Consider the following 27166-nt stretch of genomic DNA (forward strand, 5'->3'; position numbering starts at 1 on the left):
ATATCGAATATAAAAAGATAATAATAATATCGAGGTATGAAAAGAAAATATTGTATTTCCATATTCTATTTCATTGAAACTTTAACATTTCAGTCAATGTTTTTCTCTCATTGATCTCTCATCTCCAACTGCAACTTCATATGGTATTTAGGAAGTCCGTTAAAATCAAAAGAAAATGTTGTGTATTCTTTTTTCATTTGATATTAATAGGGTTGCAACTCCTCAATTTATCTTTAAATATGAACACCCATTTGACGTATGTGCTCAGAGAGACATACATACTAAAACGCACATATTCCTGTTGAGCGTATATATATATATATATATATATATATATATATATATATATATAGGAGTGGCTGTGTGGCATGTAGCTTGCTTACCAACCACATGGTTCCGGGTTCATTCCCACTACGTGGCATCTTGGGCAAGTGTCTTCTACTATAGCCTGGGGCCGACCAAAGCCTTGTGAGTGGATTTGGTAGAGGGAAACTGAAAGAAGCCCGTCGTATATATGTATATATGTATGTGTGTGTATATGTTTGTATGTCTGTGTTTGTCCCTCCCAACATCACTTGACAACCGATAGTGGTGTGTTTACGTCCCCGTAACGTAGCGGTTCGGCAAAAGAGACTGATAGAATACGTACTAGGCTTACAAAGAATAATTCCTGGGGTCGATTTGCTCGACTAAAGGCGGTGCACCAGCATGGCCACAGTCAAATGACTGAAACAAGTAAAAGAGTAAAGAGTAAGAGAGTAATAGGTGTGTGTGTGTCTCTATGCACACTCATACATATATATTCACATACAAATATGTGCATGGATCTGTGTATTTATACTTGTGCTTCAGCTGTATGGCTTGATTAATATCTTTGCTTCTCAACCATTTGGCTGTCCATGGCGTTCACTATACCCTCTGGTAGACCAGTCTTTTGATTGAAATATTGTACTCAGAATCTGGGTAACCCCGTCGAATAGGTTATAGGTGTTGATTTTGCTTGAAGATTACGTCGAGTGCATAGGTGCCTGTAAATTGTGAGCATTATGCTTACCTGTCGTGTTAGTCATTAACCTACTCTCACAGTGGTTCAATAAGTACTTATTTACTTGACGAATTAGCTAGAATACTCTCATCGTCATAAACATTGGCGATACATGTACATACACAGAGGAAGACAGGTAGATAAATATATATGTATAGACAATAGACAGAAGCATACTCGTATTTGGCGTGTGAGACTATCCAGTGAATATACTATGAATATCCTCTCCAGAGTTAGAGCCACAATCATCAGTCTTGTTAAATAACTGTTAATTCTTTTAGTTATATCCATTGAAGAAACTTCCTATTGAGAGTTATAGTATTTGCTTTCAGGAATCTATTACTAATGACATAGATACGTAAACGTCAAAACTACCGAAGAAACATGAAGATAAACCTAAGTAGAGAATGTTTTGTACTTGTAGCTATAGAAAGAATTCTAATTGTCAAATCCATTTTTCGTAGAGTTATCAACTTGATAATCGCTACTTAACTGTTTTGAAATAGCATAATAAGTCTCAACAGTTGGTTGCAGTAAACACACACACACGCACACACACGAAAATTTCGAGACACTGAAACATAAAGGAAAATTAAAGCAATAAAAGCGTGAATTGTGGTTTTGGAAAATGCGAAAAAGGATCGTTTATCTACGGGGAACTATCAGGCACGGGATGTTTGCTCATCAGCTACTGGCAAACAACTAGACACCTCACTAATAAAGTGTGAAAAATAAAACGGAAATGATATTTGGAGACAGTACAAACAGAACATTTGTGTAGATATTAATCACCCCCTCAGACAGGCACTAAAAGCTGTCACTTGATAAATGACAGAAGTCTAGCTGAACAATAATTAACAAGAAATGTAATCGGAACGAATCTGTAGTGTACAGAGGTATGAGAGGGCAATCAATGTCAGAGAAATTATTTCTTAAGGAAGATTCAATGTCTAGAGTGAGAAAGATGGATTTAATCAGAATGCAGCAAAGCTCCAAGAGATTTGAAATCTATATCTTTTCTTAAAACAAATCTTTGAAGCGTTAATAGGGATACCCTTGAGAAGGAAACGTAATTGTCGAGTACTTGTATAAAAATAATACCTTCTAACTGAAACATTTCATTGACCTTGAAGACTAAAGCCTGGTTGGGGATATAAATGCAGTAATATGATGGCTTCAGCAGAAACAAAACAGATTATAATGCTACTCAAAGGGCAAAAACTACCGGGATGAACCAAGAGTTTGTATGTCCTTGTTTGTCCTCTCTGTGTTTAGACCCTTGTGGCTAGTAAAGAAATAGGTATTCTGAACCCCACCTTTGTTTTACAATGACTGTCAGACTTTATAGTAGTATGAACCATTTTGTCACGTAGGGAGAGTGTGTCATTTTCACTACAAAAAACTCCTACGCTAATTGTTGTAGAGAACTCCCACAAATCTGAACATATACACTTGCACACACACAAACACATACAGAATTAGTATTCATTATACATATGTTTATATGCTTTACATATAGTACAGTTACGCACACAGGGACACATCCATGTATATATATATATATATATATTATGTCAGGTCACTTTCAAGTGCTACTGGTAACATGTAACCCAGTACAACCTGTTGCATGGTCGGGTCGTCGGCGACTAAACCGGCAACACCACCAAGCTTGCTTGGTGAGGAGGATGTTTATTGGACAGCCTGTGGGATGAAAAACAAAACCCGTCAAAGGGTGGAGGAACTCTTGAGAGTCAACGGCCATCCAATAAATGTGTAATTAAAAAAAAACAATTTTTTTTTCTCAAGGCTTAAGGATGTATCATGCGCTGGGACATAGAAGTAATCGGACTGAATACCCGATTGCGCGGTTAAACCATTGGGAGTGAAGGACTCCTAGCCTTTGTTAGGGCATCCTTCTAGGAGAAGGTAACTCAGGTAACTGGGATAACTCCGACATAAAACCTGCGGCTCAGTGGTTGCCGATTATGTTGACTTGTTCTTCTTTTTGGATTATGGCTGCTGTTGCTTAGTGAGTGGGATTGACTCAGTGCACAGCCTTTCCTCACTTTAAAAAAAATCTTCTTGCACAGGCATTGCATGATAACAACATTGATTAAGCTTCGTGCAATGGCCATACTCGATAACGAGGGGGCAGCCACCATAAATATATATATATATATATATATATATATATATATATATATATACACTGCAGTATTGCCCGGCGTTGCTCAGGTTTGTAAGGAAATAACTATAAAGCATTTTTAGAGAGTTATAGCCAAAAAATAGCAAAAAATGGAAAAAAATGATGTAAATTTTTGACAGTTAAAAAGGTGGAGTTGGTCCCCTAGACGGTCTGTGGTTTGGTTTTCTGAAATTCGACCCCATGTCGAATTTATCGATCTTTTCAGAACTGGGGAACTTTTCAAAATTTTTGTGCGTTATTTTGAATTATGACATGGGCTATGTGTGTGTCAAGTTTCATCAGAATCGGTTGAAAGCGTCAGGGTGAGGGTACGAGAAAACAGACCACAGAAACACGCACAGACAAACTGCCGTTTATATAGAGAGAGATATAATATGCAAACAACTGGAAAGTATTTTATAATTTTAGCTGTATTTGTAATAATTCTATCTTTGGACCAGGATTTGTGCTATTTTCAATAACATTGTTAGTTGTTTTAAGAGCGTGGTGTACTGGAAATTTAGCTACATTTTCTAACAAGTAGAATAACCACATAGAAGTATTTGTATGAGTAAATTTGGTTTTAGATTTTGTTATTGAAATGAACTGGATTCCCGCACTCAATTGAAAAACCGTGTGAAGAAAGTTAGAGATACTCAATATATTGAAAAAATGGTGAAAATAAAGATAATATCGAATCATAGGGGAAATTATATTTTATGTTGTTAAAATCTTGTAACATAATAAATATTCAATAAATTGCCACATATCTGAAATTATGTTATAACCAAGTGTTACCGTGTATTACAGGAACGTGTGATCCGACGATCAATTTGGCCAGCTGCGGACAGAATAATTTTCCTTCAGCAAACTTATATATCTACAAAGAAATATAAAAATAGTGTATAAACTGATTAATGTATAACTGGTTATACTAAGTTATTGATCCAGTGAAGGTTGAAAAGTAAAACAAAAACTCAAGTAACGTATAATCTAGAGCGATAAAATACAACATGCTTTCAGTGAATGTAGCTCTATGATTTCTTTCGTTATATGTATTTAAAATGCCCCAATAAAATGTTTTCGTCTTGAAATAATATATAAACTCTCGATATTCAGCCTATTGCAGTTATATCTGCTCTGTGTTGATAGTAAATTCGAGGAGGTGCAGTTAATATCACTGGTATCAGAAAATTAGTTAAATTATATATTCCATCATTTATATTATTAATGTAATATTAGCTAATATTGAATTTTGATTAAATTCTAATCCGTAGCTTGACTGCAATTTTTGATAATATTCTTTCTTCGTTTCTTATTTTAGAGCAGAAACATGTGTTTACTAAACCCTTACATGGATATTTTTAGCAAGTATTCCATCAGGTTTTGGGTTGATTTAATTAATTTTATGCACTTACTTATCAACGAAATCTTATTTCTTTATTTGGCACTACTTCCACAACACAGAGGGGAACACTATAATGACAGACACAACACCACAATGGGGACATAAAACAAAAGAAAATGAAATGTTATATAAAAAACGAAGAAATGAAATGGCTGCATGGGCCCCATTCCCACATGGGCCCCATTCCCATGCAGTACCATTTGAACGGTTATACACAATATTCACAACCGTTCTATTTTTCTATTGATTTTTCTTAATTATCTTTTTCCCTCATTTTTTTTGTTACATGACACACTTTTACTTTTTCATTTTTTTCTTTCAACCAAACATTTTTACTTACTGTTTTTTTTTTCCATGTTAATACCTCATGAAAAGCTCGAAGTCTCTGAGTTCAACTATCGGTGGCAGTCTGCCGAACTCCACCAACATTCCGGGCGGGACAATCTTGTCTCCGCACATATCTCTCAGTTTCTTGTATGTTTCTTTGTCAAATACAATGGCCTTCACATTTTCTGAATACATGTCCGTGGGTAACCTCACTCTTATGATATGCTAAAATTTTACAATTTTTCTTTCCGTCTCCTTGTTTTTTCATATGTTACGAAATTCCATTTATTTTTTCCTTTTCTTGGTTTTCTCTTTTCTACTTCTATTTCTGGTTCCTTTTCCTTTTCTATCTCCACTCTGAACAATTTCTCCATTTCACCCTCGTACAGTTGCACTCCTGAATCTTTTTTCCTTCGCTGGAATAACCGGCTTCTTCAACACTGTTTCCTCCTTCTGTAACTACTTCTCGAACACTTTTTCAATTACATTTTCACTTTCTTTCACCACCGCCATTTTGTCTTCCATCCTTCTGGTCGCATCTTTCATTTCCACCTGTTCTTTTTCTTGTTACTTGGCGGCGGGCTCACTCCTCTTCTTTTTCTGTCCACCACCGTGAATCCCTCCTCCGTTGTTTTTTCTTCCATCTCCACCTGTACTACCTGGCCCTTATTCTCCTACTTCTGCATATGTTCTCTCTGTGGGAACCCCGCCTTCATGTGGCCTTTCTCCCTACATGTAAAACATACAGGCGGTCTGCCCTCTACTATCACTCTTAATCTCAAGTCGTCGGGCAGCACTATCTCCTCAGCAATCCGATTTAAGTCATCTATGGTTTCCTGGATAGTGAGCTCGATCCCGTATCCCCAGTAGTTCATTATATGTGTCTTTGTGGTCTTCAGTATCTTGACCTCATCTTCCGTGTTGAACATTATGGCTGTCATCAGTCATGTTTCTTTTAGTTCTGGGGGTACTTTGCCAACTCGCTCTCTGGCCACACGTTTGCCACAGTACGAAGGTAAAAGTACCCACTCCTCCAATCTTATTACCTCCGTTGCGTGCTTAATTGCATCTTCCTCTGTCGTAAAGCGCACCTCCACGGTAGCGTATATATCGACTACATCTTGAAGATTGTAGGTTTCCAGTTTTCTATAATCATATTTTGTCACTATCGATAATATCTCTGCAATTTTTTTTTTAAACATTTCTTTCTCAGAAATTCGGTGTATGGTCTGATAGTTTCATGCCACTCAACATTTATAAATTATTAATAACTCGTTATTAACTGCAAATCATTGTATAGCTTTAACATTTTGCTACATATTGTGTTTCTCTTTTTAAGTGACTGTCTTTGCCTGCTTTTAAAAACGAAACAACAAAACAAAAAAAAAACTTTAAAACATGCCTTATGATCTTTAGATATAACAACACACAACACTCGTCTTTGATTCTAATTGATTTATTAATTAATTAATGAAAACTGCATTTTCTCGATAACGTCAGAAAATTATGTGTAACTCCTTTATTCATTTTTAAAGTTTATTTTCTGGCAAATCCAATTCCCAAATATTACTGTTTAATGAAAACTATCTCAAAAAGCTATCAATGACTAATTATAATTAACTAATTATAGAACCTTAACATGATTTCTTCGTGGAGACTGCAAATCTCTGATATTAAATAAAGCAAAACATCGTATCCTATCATAACTTGCAAATGGCGCATGCAAGCATACATGCTAACACTGGTAGAAGCATATAAAACACGCATCATTAATGCAACTTGTGGACAATATTACTACTGTTAGTATTTATGGACGAACAACTCCATAATATTATATATATTTTTATGTTTTAGTGAGATGAAATTCATGATTTTTTTTTTGCCTCCTACTTGCAACTTGAGCAGAAAGACAACATGGGCGTGGAGAGTTTCCAGAAAAATTGAAAGAAAAGTTACGTAAAACTATTAGAGTGGATAAAAAGTGTTATTGCGCAGCAGAAGAGAATAGGGGAGTCGAGTTCCCTGGGTAGCCCCTGTGGGACGATGACCATATGGAATAAAATGAACTCGTTCAAGCGACTCCGAGCTATTGATTAACAATAGAAATGGACTAAGAAAAGATAGCGTGTGTAGGAGAGAGAGAGGTGGTGTTAGTCTGTTGGATAGCGGTTATAGTGTGTACGGGAATTATTCTTAGCAATACATCAGAGGGCCTTTATTCTGAAGAGCCCTGGATTGCTTTTGTACGTTTTTGCCTAGTAGTTATAGCTCAAATAGTTGGGTAGTACTCAGTACTCCTTTGTAGGTGTTATTTGATCTTTGTAAGATTGCTAGTTGCTGCTAAAAGTCTTAGTTTTTTTTGCCCTAAAGAAGCAGGCTGGTCTTTGGGATACGGATTTTACTATACTTTGAATCAGTATTTGTATGAATATCATATGGCACCCTGCTGTAAATAAATCTGCATGAAATTACAAAGTTTCCATACTCGAACATATCTATTCAAATTCTTACAGTTTGCGTTATGTTGGTGAAAGAGTTTTAATTATTTATAAACAAATTCTGCAGCGCATTGCACAACAATTGTAAACCTTATTCTTGTTAATAGTGAATTACCTGTTTAAGGATTATTAAAGAAGGAAATGCATTATATATACTTTGTTCAAAAGTTTTTATACACCGTTTCATATAATGTAAGATATGAGTATTTAAACATTAAATATTGGTAGTATATTTACTATACGAAAAATGCAGAATGAAATGTAAACAAACTCAGTAAAATAAGATACAAGGCCAATTAAAAAGAAGTAAACAGTCTTAATTTTGAGGTAAAATATGTTTACGTTATCCAACAATATTATAGGTCTGCTTTGTCGGCATTTGTGAATAAAATTCATAAATTGCAATATACAATAATAATAACAAATAAAAATAGATTTGCATATTTATACATGCGATTTACTTAAAAATGTGTGTAAATAAATTTATATGTATGTATATGCTATGATGTGGCTATACCCGTCTGGTGTTAAAGAATATTTCAGAAATAAAAAGTTGGTTGTGGTTACCTAAAAATAACCTATCGCAGAAATATATGTTACCATAGAACACACTCCACACTACTCGAAAGTAGGTACGATACTCAGTATTCTATGTTCAGCTACCGACTGTTAAACCAACACACATCGAATTAACACCGTCAACTAACCGATTCTTTATTAGGCACAAAGACCCGAAACACAGTGTGGACGGCACAAGGACTGACAGAACAATACAAGTGAGGACAAAAACATGAAACTGATGAAAGGTAAAATTATATAAAATTAAGGTGAAATGGCCACTCGAACTTCACTCTCGGGCGGTTACATTTATCTGAAACCTTCTCTGACAGTTCACTCAGTTTGTATCTATTGTAATCGGTTAGTCCACTTCTAGTCATGTAGGAGTGTTCAAGATTCTCTCAGTTTCGAATAAATTCATAGACAATCCAATTCAAAATGCCGGTGTCGCGGGAATCCCTGGTTGTTGTAATGATGCTCAGATGATTTAGGATTCTATTTAGGTGTTTAAACAAGGAAAGAAATGAATTTTACATTTTCTGACTGAAAAAGGCATGCGCATCACTTCTCCATGGACCTATAGGTAAGAGGGCACTTTTGCGTTCCAAGCCGTTTGTTAGTCTTTGAGATGGTACTTCAGACGCCCACTCTCAAATTTGACCCTGTAGTTATGCAATTTCACATTAAGGAATTCACAATCAACAGGAAGACATGAAAAAAAGTAGGGACTCATTGAAGTGATTTCATTTTCAACTTCTGATTTTGCATGTGTTGACATCTTTGCAGCTGGTCAGTTCTTTCAATAGAAAGTGATTCTTGTCGCTTTAAAAATGGTATAATCAGGTGGCTACACCAAGGGGTCTCTTGGTTTTCAAAAAATAATTTTTTGCCTGGATTTCTTTTCATCATTGTCCAGTGAGAGAGAGTGTGTATGTGTTTTTTGTGTGTGTTTCCGTATGTGTGCGTGTGTGTGGGTGGTGGTGGTTGTGTATCTGAAAGTCGTGTCAATGGAAAAGAGAAGCAAAGAAAGAAGAAAGAGAACATATATACATATATATATGTATATATATTCATATATATATATGCGTATATATATGTATATATTTACATATATACATATATATATATGCATATATATACATATATATGTATATATATACATATATGTGTGTATGTATACTTATATGTGCACACACATCCATACACATATTATATATATATACACGCTCAATGAGTGGCTTTGTGGTAAGAAGCTTGCTTCCCAACTACGTGCTTCCGGGTTCAGTCCCATGCGTAGCACCTTGGGTAAATGTCTCCTCCCATAGCCTTTGAATTAGAATGAAGAATACATTATTCGCATTCGTATTTTCGTCTGGTAATTGTAAAAGATTTTACCCCGTTAGATTCATACTTCTTTTTTCTCAGTACGTGCGGGTAAACCTCTTTATTAATAATTTGACTCCAATAGCCTGAACATCTGGTTCAAATTATGCATATGACTGCAAGTGTGTTTGTTTATTGGTATCGTATGGGTATTAAACATGCTGTTCCACTTATTTTAATTCAAATCGATATTATTGATCTTTTTCTTTTGACATAAGACAAGTGCCACTATTGATATTGACATTATTTTTTTCTGCCAGGATTTTTATTATGAATATAATTTTTTCGTATCATTATTACTATTTCAATTACTGCTATCATTATTATCATTGGCATACTTATTAATTTTTATTCGTATTAATTAAGTTGATGATATTATTGCCATTGAGCTATCTATCTATCTGTCTATGTCTCTACCTGTCTATCTATTGATATGTATATATATATATATATATATATATATATATATATATATATATATATATGTAGGTCCCGGGTTGAGTCGGGGTTAACCACAGTAAATAAGGTACTCAATACATGGCAGAGTAAATTAATTTATTTTATAGAAGGAGCTTCTACAGGACTAGAACTGTTTCATTCAAATGAAACAGTTCTAGTCCTGTAGAAGCTCCTTCTATAATATATATATATATATATATTATATATATATATATATATATATATATATACATATATATATATATATATATATATATATATATATATATATATATATATATATATATATATATATATAGTGATATCTCTATATCTATAAACGGCAAAAGATATGTGTGTCCTTTATATAAATCCAGTTTTTCACGTAAAAGGCTCGTATTTTCTATGGGCTTCCAAAACTGTCTGAGGTAGGTCGTGAAGATCTTTTCATTTCACCAGTCACCCCAGAAAGCCATTAAAAAAATTGATAAACTGACCCCTTATTCCCATAAGATATTTTGCGGCCAAATTCGAGGTTTTCGATTTCTTCTGCCTCTTTTCTTTGCCCGACTAATGAAATGTGCATAGTCCCGCTAATTTCCCATGATTATGCCGTTCAAGGTGTGAACACCGAAGTCCAATGAATATTAATTACTCTCATAAAAATCTCCAACTAGCTCATAAATAACAAAACTGACCCGGGTTGAAATGTGATGAACTTAGCTCTTGATTTAGTGAGAAATTCTTACTGCGACACGGCAACGAACAACAAGCACTATCACTAGAATACAGCATCTCGTCTCGACATGTTCTGTGCTGACACCAAAAGAATGTAAAAATTGTCACGATAGGTTAGGACAGTATTTACACTGGAAAATATGTAAACACTACAAATTTGAACACCTACGTACTGGTGCGAACATCATCCGGAGCCAGTCGTTGAAGGTAAAAGTGTCACTATCCTCTGGGATTTTCCAGTCAACACTGACAGATCCATCCAAGCTAATGGACCAAACGTAATTATTAAAGAACACCTACTATTTCCTGTAAGTATTTTAGATTTCCCTTAAAATTAGTTACGAAACTTACATATCTACAGTTTTCGAACACACAAACTATCAACTTTAAAACTTTAATATCTACTACTTCTGTGAATACCTATCCTTTCCTTCTGCCTGAGTATTCGAAAATGTGAAGATCATTTTAGTTATAAGAACACTACAGTCTTCTTTGTTCGGATGCACAAACGATCATCTTAATAAATTTTAGAACATTAATATCTACAATTTTCTGTGGAACTTTTACCCTCATTTTCTGTCCTTTCCTTTCTCCCTATGTATTCGAAAATGTAAACATCCTTTTTATTCCAAAAACACTACAGTCGTCTCCGATCGGACATACATCTCTAGAAAATTTAAAACTTCAATATCTACAATTTTTTGTCTTTTTCTCCTTAACTACCGGAATATGTAAACATACCTTTTATTACAACAACGCAATGAATTGTACGAAAAAAATTAAGTAAGCACCTGCCACCATACACAAATTGCACAATTACAAAACCTGTAAACCACAGCAAAACTTAGGAAAAGAAAAGAAAAATTTAAAGAGTTAATCAGAAATTCAAAAATTCAACGATGTGAACATCAGTATATAATTTTTTCTATATGTAATTAAAACGGAAGTCAATTGGTTTTTTTCAAGGGCAAGGTCAGCGTTCTCATTGATCGCTAGTAGTAATAACTATATTTGACCGCTGAATACAAGAGTGTGAGGCCTCTTTTGTCTCCTTATCCCACAGGAATGCCCATTGCTGACCTCCTCACCATCTACGGAATGTATTTACAGACCTGTAGAATTTGGTCTCTTCACCAGGCTGTTTCTCTTCCGCCTACGATCTCCTTCAAACCTCACATATTTATGATTATCTCAAGTACAAGACAAAATTTGAAACTAAACAACATTTAATAATAGCTCTTAAAAATAAATGGAAAAAATAATAATAACAATAACAACAATAACAACAACAATAATAATAATAATAATAATACTAATAATAATATTATACACAAAACTCATGTCGGATCAGAGGAAATATTTAAAATGACAAATAGTAAAAAAAATGAAAATACTATCAGTGATGATGATCATAACAACGAAAGGAAGCGGTTGGAATCTCCCCATGTCCTGATTTATGATACATCTCGTGATGGTGTCACAATAAAAACACTGGTAATTGCGTAACCTGATAATCGCTACCTCATATGAGGGACAATAAAAAAACAAAATATTGTGAATAACGGTTGTAATGAAACTGAAAACCTTGATTGTGACAGTGTTGCACCTGGCAGGCTTAGAGATAATTGTCCGAATCCAGCCTGTCGTTATCCAGCAAGAAACCAGCACACACGGCTTAGATGGATCAAACAAGTCAATACTGTGTACATGGAGTGTTATTACCTGACCAACCTGTAGAACGAAAATGGCGTTCATTTTAGGGGATACCGACAATGTATGTATGATCAATGGAGAAAAACAGGATTGTTTCATCTCACGGGACAGACATTATGTGATCGAGCTAGGGCAATAAAAAAACCGTTGGTTCACAGAATTAGAGTGAGAGGCTATCAAAACACGGGTATTGTAAAACAGCAGCAGAGGAAACGATGAAAATACAGTTCCTACTGATAAAAGTAATCTCATAGCAGGAGACAGAGATTGAGATCTCTAATAAACCACAGTAAAGAACAGTGATAGCTTGCTCGATGAGAGACATATAGATGATCTGGAAAAAAGACAATAAAACTAATGGTGACATGACAGATGGGGAAAAGGCAATCTACGACAGAATAAAGGCAAGGCTACAGGAGAACGATATCGACATTATTTGCATTCTTAAAAAGGTTGATCAGTGGAAATCGAAACAAGAAACGAAATGTGAGTGAAATTCTGAAGTACATCAGAACAAAGAACATCACATAAACAAATAATTTGATCAAGGCAGCAAGTATTATGGTAGCATAAAATGTGGGTGTTGATGTGAAGAAAAAGAAATACAATGGGAGTGACAAAAGAAAAGATCCTCGGTTGGGGAGAAAAATACAGATGAGTTCAGATGTGCTCTCGAAAGACATTTCTGTGTTAGACCGAACAGAAAAGGGGGGCTTAAAAGCGAACAAAAATACAGGGCCCTGAACAGACTATGATACTGAAAAATAAAAGGGGCCTGAAAGTGGTAATGGAGAAAGTAAAACAGCGCCTCGTTGCAAAGAAAGCAATGATGGTAAGATATGACCAAAGAATGAAATGTTACTAGCAGAATGGCTTATTCAGTGAAGATCAGAAGAGGTTCTACAAAGAAATAAATGGAGAGTGTAAAGATGAAAAGTTGATGCCAGATAACACTGAAACTCAAAGGTTTTTGCGTGACATCTGGAGCAAAGACAAGGAGCACAAGAAGGATGCTGAATGGTTGCAAGAAGTGAAGCAAACAGAAGTCTGTTCGAAAATGGGAGAACTAATCAATTCAGTTAGGGTAGTGAAATAAATCAGAAAAAATGGGCAACTGGAAGGCCCCGAGGCTAAGTAGAATTCAAGGCTACTGGAGCAAAAGATTTCGTAAATTTCATGCACGAATAGCTGCACAACTCAACACCTTGTTAAATGCCGACCAAGTAACAACAGAGTGGTTGACAACAAGTACGACAGTGCTGTGCTTGAAAAACATCGAAAAAGGTAATACGGTAGACAATTACAGGGTGATATCCTCCTTGCCACTTATGTGGAAATTATTGACTGGAATAGTCGCAGAGTCAATGCACGGACATCTGGAAAAAATGCGGTCCTGCCACCTGAGTAGGAGGGTTGCAAGCATAACTGCAAAGGTACCAAGGATCAACTCTTGGTAGGCAAAACTGAACTTGGAGAATGCAAGAGAAGGTAAACTAACTTAGTCATGACATGGATAGATTATCGTTAGGCATACGATATGATCCCACATTCTTGGATTATGGAATGTATGAACCTATTGGTATTGCATCGAATGTTGAGAGATTGCTAGAAAAAAGTATGATGAAGTAGAGGACGGAAATGGCAGCATATGGAAGAAGTTTAGGGACAACAGAAATCAGGAGCTGCATCTTCCAAGGGTACTGCCTGTCTCCACTGATCTTTTTACTGTGCCTGATACCACTAACACTGATTCTGCGGATAGTAAAGGTTGGGTATGTTTCAAGAGCCGCCAGCAAAAAGTCATCCACTTGTTATTCATGGATGACCTCAAACTTAATGGTAGAGATGAATCCCAAGTCAGTTCTCACGTTGATACGGTGTATACTTTCAGTGTTGATATCAGAATGGAGTTTGGACTGAAAAATTGGGATGTATTAGTCTTGAAGAGAGGCAAAATCAAATGTATGGACGGGATAACGATACCATCGGGTGAGGTTATGACGCATAAGGAAGATACGGCCTATAAGTACTTGGGGATAAGAAAAATTGAAGGTGGAGTACTTGCGCGGACTGAGATTGATCCGTAAGACGAAATTAAACGGACAGAATAAGATTGAAGCTATAAATACCTGGGCGTAGGTATGTGTATTTACTACAGAAAGAAAGTTCAACAGTGCTGGTTTGTACTCGAATATTCGTTCCCTGTATGCTTCAGAATAGCTTTAAATTGGAAATAGAATAAACCGTCCCCACCACCCACAATAATTATTATATAAAAATATAAAATAAATCAGCCATAAATCAATAAAAATAAACACATTCACTTTGCCGTGTCAGCAAGCAGAGTTAAGCATGTGAAAAGCGTTAATGATGTAGCACAAAAATGGCGGTTGGAAATATATTTTTGTTTAAATAAAGTCAATTCAAGGAACTCGCAAAATTTCTGAAAATTACATTGATATTTTCCACACGTCAATCTTTCCTTCATTTATTTTCTATTTTCATCATTATTTCTTCTTTCTATTTACTTATTTCATAAAATCTCATCTTAACCAATTCTGCCGCAGGATAATCTAGCATATTTCATTGTAAATTCTAACCGATAGCATTTAGCACGTCGAAAAACATTTGTCGCCAAAGAAAAATTTTAAACATGTAATATAAAAAAGCAAGGAAGTTGATAATTCAACCTTTTGTGTTATTTCTTTTCTTTTTTCCCCATTATTGTTAAATCCCAGGCAAATAGTCACATGGATACGTGATATGATGAATGATGACTTTTAACGACGAACGAAAGTGCAATTTACGTAAATTTATAGCTAAAATATTTGTTTCATGAAACATTTTGTAAAAGGTATTTGAAGCAATAAGGAAAAATAAAGAAAACGTGAGTGATTAAGGAAATTCATCTGGTTGGCATGAATATTTTGATGTAAAATGCACACAAACATGTGGCTATACACACAGATTCGCACATGACACACTTACACATACATACATACATGCATACATACATGCATATATACATACGTACATATATATTTGTGTGTATATATATATATATATATATATATATATATACTCTTTTACTCTTTTATTCTTTTACTTGCTTCAGTCATGTGGCAGTGGCCATGCTGGAGCACCGCCTTCTTTGTAAGCCTAGCACTTATTCTATCGGTCTCTTTTAACGAACCGCAATGTTACGGGGAACTAAACACACCACCATCGGTGTCGGGGGACAAACACAGACGCACAAGCACACATATAAATATACTCACATACGACGAGCTTCTTTCAGTTTCCGTCTACCAAATCCACTCACAAGGCTACAGTAAAAAGACACTTGCCCAAGGTACCACGCAGTGGGACTGAATCTGGAACCATGTACTTGATAAGCAAGCTACTTATCACACAGCCACTCCTACGCCTATAGGCACTCCAACGCCTATATACATATTTCGCACGAGTATGTCATCGACTAGAGGAAGTTGACGTGTCAGAAAACGCGTTAAGTGACGCCAAAGGGTATTTAATAAAGAATGGCAAAATAGTATTTCTAAACACACCAGAAGCAGTGTTTACTTGTCTGGTCGCCTTAACGAAAGAGGTTGTGTGGTGGGGCCGATTGGAAAAGGCTGAAGACAGATACTTTCCTCTTTAGACAAGCACTAGCCAAATTTTTTCAAGCTTCCTTTCATTATAACGTTATACAGAAATATAACAATATATAGGAATCCCTGCCATGCCAGGGATTCCTATATATTGCTAATGTAGATGTTACACGAACCAAAGTACTCGACATTAGAAAGGAGTGAATGCCTGACTAAATTACAGGTGCCGGGAGCCCAATCTTGGTCTTAGTCTTTTCTCGACCAACTTGTTGGGATTTATCATTAGTCCTTTCATTGCTTAGTATTCCCTGAAAATGGAATCGATAGCAGGAGCTTTTTTGGTGTCTGACACTATTACGGTGACATCTGCATAATAATAATAATAATAATAATAATAATAATAATAATAATAATAATAATAATGTGCCACAAGATCAAAATATCTCAGGAAAAGAATACGAAAAGCTTTCTCACTATAAAGATCTGAAAATTGAAATCACAAAAATGTGGAAGCTTAGTACTACGATGATACCAGTGGTAATTGTTGTGTTGGGAACGATAAAGAAGGGAGCTGAGAAGTATATTAAGGAACTCCCTGGTAATGCCAATCTCCGTGAGCTACGAAAGTTAACCTTGATAGGTACAGCCCATACACTACAAAAAGCACTCTCCATCTAAAATGGAATAAATGTGGTAATAATTCTAGCAGGCATGCCAAAACAAAAGTGCCCTTGCTACTCTTGGCCTCCAGAGAATGCCCGGTACTAAGGCAACTGAAATAAAAATAGGATCTTTTCGCTTTGAACGGCAGTTTTTTCTAGCAGTGTCATGAAATTGTCACCCATAATTATGACCCTAGTATTGATCTATTGCATTTCAATCTGTTTTAGGGTTAGGTTTAGGGGTGGGGTGAAGGGTATCTTTTTTTCTTCACAAATGTAAATAAACCCAATCTGTTTCTTAAACGAGGGACATATTCATACGGCACAGAATGTTTTTTTTACCTCAATAGACGTTATTGATTGGTTGAAATTGCAGAAATTGAAGAAAAAAAACAACAAATATCTTACAAACTATAGAATTTTCTCAAGAAAGCCAAGCGAAAAAGATGTTTTATAAACACATTCTACCAGTATACGAAGTTAAAAATTTTTAGTTACCTACAAATTATGTTAAAAACTGCCGTTCAAACTGAAAAGGTCCTAAAGTTATAATGAAAGGAAGCTTGAAAAAATTTGGCTAATGCTTGTCTAAAGAGGAAAGTATCTGTCTTCAGCCTTTTCCAGCTTGGCCCACCACACAACCTCTTTCGTTAAGGCGAACAGACAAGTAACACTGCTTCTGGTGTGTTTAGAAATACCATTTTGCCATTTTCTATTAAATTCGCTTTGGCGTCACCTAAAGCGTTTTCTGACACGTCAAATTCCTCCAGTCGATGGCATACTCGTGCGAAACCGATCCCAATTTGTTTCGAGATAATATTGGCCGCTGATTCCTTTGTATTGCTGTGTTGGTGGTGGTGATGGTAGTGGTAGAGGTGGTGGTAGTGGTGGTGGTAGTGGTGGTGGTTTTGGTGATTGTGTTAGTGTTGAGTGCGTGGTGGTCGTAGTGCTCGTGTCATTTAAAATTTTATTCTGCTTGTCAATGATGCTGCTTCTGTTTCTACTGCTATGGTTGTCGTTGTTGTTGTTGTGTGTGATCTGTCTCTCACCATATCAATTAGAGGTGGGAAAATAAAGTCATAATGGCTGTTCCAACGGCTATCACTTACCTCGATTTAGGAAGCCATGTAATCTTTTATTTATTTATTTTTTTTTTTAAATATTAAATTTTAAATTTTGGATCTCAAAAGTTTTCGCCCCACCACCTCACATTAAGCAAAGCGAGCTGGTTGATATAGTAAAGAATCCAACAAAAATTCGAATACCAAATAATAAGTTTTCAAAGAAAACTTACGAGCCACGACAAAGCATCCTCTTTCCAAACAAGTGATAATAATAATAATAATAATAATAATAATAATAATAATAATAATAATAATAATACGGAAGAGAAGACAAGAAGAAAACGTATAAACTGGAGAAAAGTATAATTAATAATGTTATCTAAGAGAATGATATAATGATCTGATATAATCTTCCGTTCTAAGTACTTTTGCATTGTAGCAGGAACTCTCTTGACAGTAGCTATTCCATCCATTTACTACGCTTCACCAGAAAAGTTACATATCAGTAGAGGTCAACTTGTTCATTAATGCGATACTATCGTGTTTGGAACATTAAAATGTGAACACAGAATAATTGTAGTGCAAATGTCACGGAATAAGCTTAAGCAAACTATCGTAACTGAATATGTTCGCTATGTATGCGAACAGGATATTTCTCTAAGGAGTCAGCCATAATGCCTCAACGTGGTTACTCCATCTGCTAGAAACAGCAACCAAACTTTCTTCAAACCAATCGTTATAATCATTGTATAGGAATATCCTTTGCCATGAGAGAAACAATTTATCATGGCTGAGAAAACTTTTATCGTAGATCTGACTGGACAGTCAGGGCTAAGCAACGAGAAGGTTCGATTCAAATTATCAACGATGCTTACAACTTCAGTTATATAAGACAAAAGGCGGTGAGCTGGCAGAAACGTAAGCGCGCCGGGCGAAATGCTTAGCGGCATTTCGCCTGCCATTACGTTCTGAGTTCAAATTCCGCCGAGGTCGACTTTGCCTTTCATCCTTTCGGGGTCGATAAATAAAGTACCAGTTACGCACTGGGGTCGATGTAATCGACTTAATCCCTTTGTCTATCCTTGTTAGTCCCCTCTATGTTTAGCCCCTTGTGGGCAATAACGAAATATATAGAAGTAAGACAAATAACAGCAATCAAGTACAGTATTTTAATCTTACTCTTTCTTTTCATAAACAAGAATGAAAATAACACAGTAAGCAGAAATTAGGTGATTCAGTATACGATATGTTACATGAAATGCATCTTTCCTTTCTCTTTCCCAATATGCATAATAACGACAATAGCAATACAGATAGCAGCGATAAAAAGGATTTCCAATTTAGGGAGAAGGCCAAAAATTTAAGAGTGTAGAAACAATAGATTGTATGGTTTCCAGTACATGAGGTGTTTTATTTTATCGACCTTGGTAAGATAAATGACGAAGTTGACCAAAGTGAGATTCGAAACCAGCACATAGAGAGCCGGACGAAATACTGCCGTCTTTGATCGCTCTGAACTATTTCTCTTTGTTTATAAGTTATATGTACAAGTATCTGTCAGCTGAATTCCGCTTGCAAAATATTAGGCAAGTTGAAGTTATAAAAAATCCGTCTTATTCAATGTAGCACGTAGTGCTACACTGGAAGCCATCTACTCGCAATACCAGAGGGCGCACACTCTTCTACCCTGATGTAATCTCCGGGGATACAGGCATCCAGCAACAGGACCTCCGTAATGCTATGATGGACCGTGAGGTCTGGCGTAACATAGTAAATTCCATTGTCTCGACCACGGTCGAACAATGATGATGATGAGCAAGTAGTGAAATCGAACCCGGAACCTCGAATTTGAGAAAGACTTCTTAACCACATAGACATGACTTATGCTCAGCACATTTACATAAAAGAGTTTGAAATAAATACGTAAATATGTATATTCGTATTCTTGCTGCAATTGGTTAACCTCAGGTCATCTGTGACAATATGAGAGAGACAATCTGGTATTTTTAAGTTGAGTGTACCCCAGGTCAATTCATTACAGTTCAGTAATTATATTGTCCAAACGCGAGATAAAGCTAATCTTTTTTACTCTCGACTTATTTTCGGAATTCATTCAGATTATATAGTTGTTAGTAGTGATACTTCCATGCTGGAGATATTTCATAGCGATTAATCCATTTCAGGTGAAAAACAGAATACAGCATAAAACAAAAATTTCTGAAGGTGTCGGCTGCTACACAAATACACGTTCTCTTACATTGTAAAAGCGCCATTTCTTGATGTGTGATTGTTTGCTTATATTGAATATTTCGCGTATCAAAATAAATTATTTTAAACCATATTACATAATCGTTGTAGCTTTCCGATTTATTTCGTTCTGAATCATAATCGGATAACATATTGTCTCATAAGTCATCTGTTATGCTAAGAATTGATTACATGCTTCGCCGCCAAACATGACAGACAGAATTGTTTTCTCAATATTTATTCGTTACATATCTAAATTGTTAAGAGCGGATGTTCCTCTTTTTATCAATAGCATGTCTAGAGCTGTCACTATATTTTAAGTTGTTTCCTCTTTGATAGACTTTCTACATATCTATATTTATTAATATGCCGGCTTATAATTTGTGTCACAAATCAGGAAAAAAATTCGCTGATACGCACTCTTGCCTAAATATATATGTTTATATATATATATAAGAATCATATATATATATATATATATATATATCTTCTTCTTGCAGTTGTTGCTTAGTCAACCAAGTCAAGTGTGACACGATGAAGTAACCAGTCTTGCACCTTAACATAAAATCAGTAAAACCAACAAAAGCAAAAATGATCACATCTGCAACAACAGCTGTAGAAGCGAAATAGCAACAGCAACAACAAAACTTGAATTAACAACTACAGAGGCAGTAGCCAAAATAGCAACAAAACAGTAGCAGCAATAGCAACAGGCAATCCGAAAACAAGTCTCCGATACCAAACACATCTGAAGGGGAAAACCGTTCAATGATATTCTCCCGCCCAGCACTGACACCACAAACATGAATGCAAGTAAAGTGATCGACTCATCTCCTCCCTCAAAAACTGCAGATCTGCCAGAGCAAAGATATTTGCCAGCGGCAAAAGCCAGGTGACAATATATATCGAAATAATTCACGATGTTTTTAGCTTCTAATTCGATTTTCTGTGTTAATCCTCAAACTTTATGCATGTCTTTGCAATTATATCCCCCTCATCCATCCTGATGGTGGTGCTGGCGGAAAATAAGTGTATACTCATCTTTCGCCCCCTCCGACTCCTCCTCGTCCCCTTCCACTTCTTCTTCTTCTACTTCTTCTTCTTCTTCTTCTTCTTCTTCTTCTTCTTCTTCTTCTTCTTCTTCTTCTTCTTCTTCTTCTTCTTTTTCTTCTTCTTTTTCTTCTTCTTCTTTTCTTCTTCTTCCTCTTCCTGCTACTACTACTTTTGCTGCTGCACTACTACTACTCCTGCTGGCGCTACTGTTGCTACTACTCCTACTACTACTACTACTACTACTAATCCAACTACTCCTACTCCTACTACTACTACTTCTGCTGCTACTACTACTACTACTACAAATACTACTACTGCTGCTACCACTACTACTATTACTACTACTACTACTACTACTACTACTACTACTACTGCTGCTACTACTGCTGCTGCTGCTGCTACTACTACTGCTGCTATTACTACTACTGCTGCTGCTGCTAGTACTACTACTATTACTACTAGTTGATTGATTGACATGAATATCCATCAGACTCAAATGCATGTTCAGATCTGTAGCTGCACAAGCGAGAATGCAAATAATAATACTATGTCATACCAGGTCACAGTTGACTTGGTATGAGAAATAGCTAAACCGGTCTTTTCAAGGAAAATAGTGATTTGATGCTGATGAGAATGTGATGTATTAAAGTGCAATTTGTAAGACAGATACTGAAGTTGATAATTTAACGACAAGAGTTCTATGAGAATCGTTGAAGACCAAACATCAAACTGAGAAATTGGAGTAATATCCACAAGATGTGCAACTCAAAGCAAAGCGGTACACTAATAGGCAAGGTATACGCGGTTATAAAATACATCTTGAATGAACATGAAGTAAATCTCACCTCACTGAATAATCTAATTTATGCTGTAGTTTTAATAACTATTGCTCTGTACCGTATTCCAATAAAGAGAAAGACTAAATACGCAAACAGCCGACTAGCATCAGAGAAATCTTAAACTAAAATGAAAGTAATGAGATCTGAGAATGAAATAATCGAGTACATCAAGAGAAATGAACGGTTAAAAGTACCAAAAGCTAACAAGTTGAAAAGAAAATAATGCATTAAAATAATTATTGAAATCGATCAAGTGATCGACAAATCAACTAAATGATCCAAGGTAAAGAAGTATATATAAGGCGGCTCGAGAAATGATCAAACATCTTTAACGATATTTCGAAAATATTTATTTCTATGAAAAATTACAAAAGCCAGTATAACTATTAAGACTACACCTGAGAAATTACAAAAGTATGGAAATCAATGTGGTCGAATCCAAGAAGATCAGTCGTGATTCATTTTGGATTCATCGGTAATTCAGAGACAGTGGGCATATTAAGGGGCAAATATAGAAAGCTATCTCGGTTAAAGATCTCAGGAGTGCACTACGATGCTCAAGCAAATGGAAATCACATGGAAAAGATAGAATCTTCAGCTTCTGGCTTAATGCTCTCCTTGAATCCCACGAGAGACTGACCCATACAATTATACATGACCTGGAAAAATGTTTATCTCTGGTTGGTGAAATCTTTAATGAAATCTTAATTGTCAATATTAGGTCTCTAATGCTACTGCTCTTCGTCTAAGAGAAATCGAGATTTCCTGCCTTCTGCTGCCAGTCATGGGGCTCAAAATCAATGAGGATTTTGAACAATCTTGATATGCAAACACTTGTTATAAAGTATAGCCTCTATACTTGACAGTTTCCTCCTTATGTAGCTAGCCATTGCCTTCAGTATTTCCGTGCTATTATCGGCTTTTCACAGTACGCACTTTTATTTCGGAGAAACCTACAAGTCATCGAGATAGGCACTGAGCTCCATCCTTCGATACGGCTCACCACTGGCCTTGAACAATCGAACAAGGCGCTGTTGAAAACCAGCGTACGTCTCTTTGGGTTCAAGTGACATATTCTTATGAAGATAGTCAATGATCGAATTGTGGTTTTGTTGCCATGTTGATATCTGCCACCCAGACCCGTTGGACGGCTTTCGTTTCCTCCTGTCTTTGAACATGCGTTTGAACTCTGAAAAAGTAGCTTTCATACTTCACACCGAAAAGTTGGTCTAGAACTAATCTCGCCGCAAGCATGTTGTTTGCAATGCGTTTCCTAAACAGGTATCCTAAGTTTTAAGTACGTTTCCCTCTCGTCTAGGTTTTATAATCGCTACTTCTTCACTAAACCTTATCGACCCTACTCTAATCGCTTATTTAAGAGGGAAAGACTATTTGCTGTTAAATCTTTCCCCCGTCCACACCCACGTAAATCATACACTAACCCGGACCCTGTAACTTGTGCTCTAAGAACGCGGATTTCAGTTTCAGTAACGTAGTCACTGCCATCTAAATGTTTCTAGATTGACAGACCAAGTCACAAATTTGTGATTCGTATAGCTGACTACTTTGAATTGTGATGTACCTACTGAACCGTATGCATTGGTTTACAGAATATTTTATCTAGATACGATTACGGTGAGCCGATACGGTTTGTTCAAGTTCACACTGACACATTCAAAATATTCTGTCCGTACCTAACACTTTTACTTTCATTGAATATTATTTCTTAGTAGACTTCATTTTCTAGTGCTGGCTTACCTTGATATTGATGAGATGACTATCTACGAGTTTTCTTGGTGTAGGTATATATTAAGTACTCGTGTTGGTTATGAGTAGAGTAAAATTAATAATTTGTGGGTCGCGTATAGCGAAGGTGTAACAATAATAATTCGGAAGAATGAAAAAACTGAATTGTGAAACTATGTTAACGTGCGAGATAAGTTGAATTGTTAAACCAAAACAATTGAAAACTATAGAATTATTTCTTTGACATATGTATAACAATGGCCCGGAGATAGCCGCAATCAATCCTGCGACTACACAGAGACACCCGCCAACACACACATGTATGTATGTGTGCGTATGTGTATGCATATGAATGTGTGAGTGGTGCATGTATATATATAATTATATACTTTGTATTAATGCTTACCGAAATGGTTTATTACATGCTAGCTACTTGATAAAATCCTATATAGATTTTATCCTTGATTGTGATGATATATATATATATATATATATATATATGAGAAATGGAAAATGTAGGCAAACGCACAAGATGTTATTTAAATCATTTATATCGCCGACATCGATGTTTCGATGGGCATATTAAAATTAATACGGGAGGAAAATTAATGTGGAATAATATACCAATCTCATCGGAGATGAGATTATAAATAACATTCTTCATTAATAAAACATTTTTATAGATGTAAGAAATTATAGTATATAATATATAATATATATGAAAAACAAAAGGTGAACAGAGAACGCTAGTAATTTTAGAATTTGACGTTATAGAAGAGAGAATAAGAGAGGGAAGAAAGAAAGAAAATCAAAGAGTTAATGAATGAATATGCAAATAGTATGTGAATGACAAATGGATAGAAATGATAAAGGAAAGCATGGGATGGTTGGAGTGAAAAGTGTAAGTTACAGATATTATTAGACAAAGGGGGCAAATATTATTTGAAATAGTTGAAAGTGCGTTTTTCCCAATGTAAACACCTGAAAACACGTTCTTTATAGGTGTTGACAAGTGTGTGCTTGGAAAAAAAAATAGTTGTTTGTCCGTACAAAGAGGGCAAAAAATTTTGCTCTATCATAAGGGAACGATCTTGACAAAATTTCCAGTCTAAAGAAAATTTGTTTACTACAATCTTTGAGATGCCAAATTAGTTTACTTGGACCTGTAATATTATTTTTATTAATATATTTAAATCATATATTAAAATCATTACATTAATATATTTAAGCTGGCTACGCGTTTTTTAAAAATTCAGTGGAGGAAAGTCCAACATAGAAAAATTCTTTAGTCCCTGAAGTAACTTTCCATTGGTAAATAACAGCATTCCTACTACTTTTGTAATTCGGTCTAGAGGTCGTTCTACGTAAGTGAGCCGAGGAACTTCTGCGATTGGCTCTAGGTCTCGAGAACGGTGTTAAAACTGTGACCTTTGAGTTGTCTTTTCATCTTGGGGAAGAGGTGGAAGTTCGCAGGCACTAACTCTGACGAATACACAGGATGCGGAAGCCATACCATGTTCTCGTCGAGAAACTCACGAGTGAGTTTTGGAAATCAAGAATTATAAATTCATATACAGGTGATAATTGTATTTCTCTTAATAGTTCTGGATCAAATTGTAAAAATTACATATGAATGTATTTATGTATGTGTGTCACTGTACATATATTTATATATGTGTGCTTAAGTGTGTATATATGTGAGTTTAGTGCACAAATGTCTATTTGAGTCCAGGTTAATCGAAGTACGTGTTAACGTATCTCAACTACATTAAAACGCCATGTTGCGGTTCGATTACTAGAAACTGATAAGATATTTTGCGCGTCTAAAGTAAGTCTTCATGATCGTTCTACAATACTTAAAGGTGTTGACCCAGCGTAGACATAGTCCAGTAACGGAAACCAATAAAATATATGAACAAGAGGAAGATTAATTTGATAATAACGTGAAAGTTGTGATGATTTATTTCTTCGAACGTTAATACACTTCGATACAACATATCTGCGAACAATAGAAAAATATATATTTAAATCCTTCTTATTAGTTTTATCGTTGATTTATGTTTATATAGATTTATGTTTGCGCAGAAAAATGAAATTATCAACTTAGCTAGAAATTAAGTCAGTAAACCATGACATGATAAATACACATATCTTATACAACAAATTCAGGGATAAATATTTCCGTTGTATGCATATATATATATGTGTGTGTGTGTGTGTATTTATGTATGTATCTATATATATGTGTATATATATATATATATATATATTATATATATATATATATATATATATGTACATACATATATGTATAATATGTATATAAATATATACGTATATATATGTTTTTAATATACATATATATATGTAAATATGCACACAGACAGACACACACACACATATATGTATATATATATATATATATATAATATATATATATGTATATATATATTTATATACATACACACACACGTATACATATATATATTTATATACATACGCACATACATATATATTTATATACATACACACATACATATATATATATGTATATATATGTATATATTATATATATATATATATATATAATATATATATATATATATATATGTATATATATATATGTATGTATATATATATGTATGTATGTATGTGTGTACGTACGTAAATACACAGTGCTACATATTCGTGCATTGTTAAGCATTGTTCATCAACGTTTACCCCTCCTCAAATAGTGTAGTTTATATTAATAGTTCTCTTGATCGCCACATTAAATTTGTTAGCACTTACTCCATTTCATATACTCGTTGGGTAATACGATTTTCTCAAGTTCGTTGATTTCTTCAGAAGTAGGTTACATAATGTGAACTACTTGCCTTGGAGAACAGAACAGACTTCGCAGACTCGGTTCGCCGGATTGTTTTGCTTATTCTATGTAAATGGATTCGCACTCACAGCTATTTATATAAAAGAAAGCTGGTCACAGTATTGAGATAACATCAGATGCCCGAATTTATGAATATACTTCAACAGTAAAATGCACCATACCACCCAGTTATAACTAATATGGATATATGTTCGTGTAGAATTTCATATTTTATTAAATGTTCATATCAAGCCAAGAGTAACGATCAGCACATTTAATGCACCAGCTATTAACTTGTAGATATTAATTGAAGCTATCAGATATGATATCATGCAGTCGATTGACTTTCTAGAAAAAATAGCCAACTTTCCTTCAAAACACAAATTTCCAAATTATATTGTACCGCGTAGTCTTGATATACAAAGATATACAATGGTACTCTTTTACGCTTTTACTTATTTCAGTCATTTGACTGCGGCCATGCTGGAGCACCGTCTTTAGTCGAGCAAATCGACCCCTGGACTTATTCGTTCTAAGCCTAGTACTTATTCTATCGGTTGTCAAGCGATGTTGGGGGGACAAATACAGACACACAGCCACACACACACATATATATACATATACACATATGCGATGGGCTTCTTTCAGTTTCCATCTACCAAATCCACTTACAAGGTTTCGGTCGGCCCAAGGCTACAGTAGAAGACACTTGCCCAAGATGCCACGCAGTGGGAATGAATCCGGAACCATGTGGTTCGTAAGCAAGGTACTTACCACACAGCCAC

The sequence above is a fragment of the Octopus sinensis genome, linkage group LG4 (assembly GCF_006345805.1).
Source record: "Octopus sinensis linkage group LG4, ASM634580v1, whole genome shotgun sequence".
In the NCBI taxonomy this organism is placed as follows: domain Eukaryota; kingdom Metazoa; phylum Mollusca; class Cephalopoda; order Octopoda; family Octopodidae; genus Octopus; species Octopus sinensis.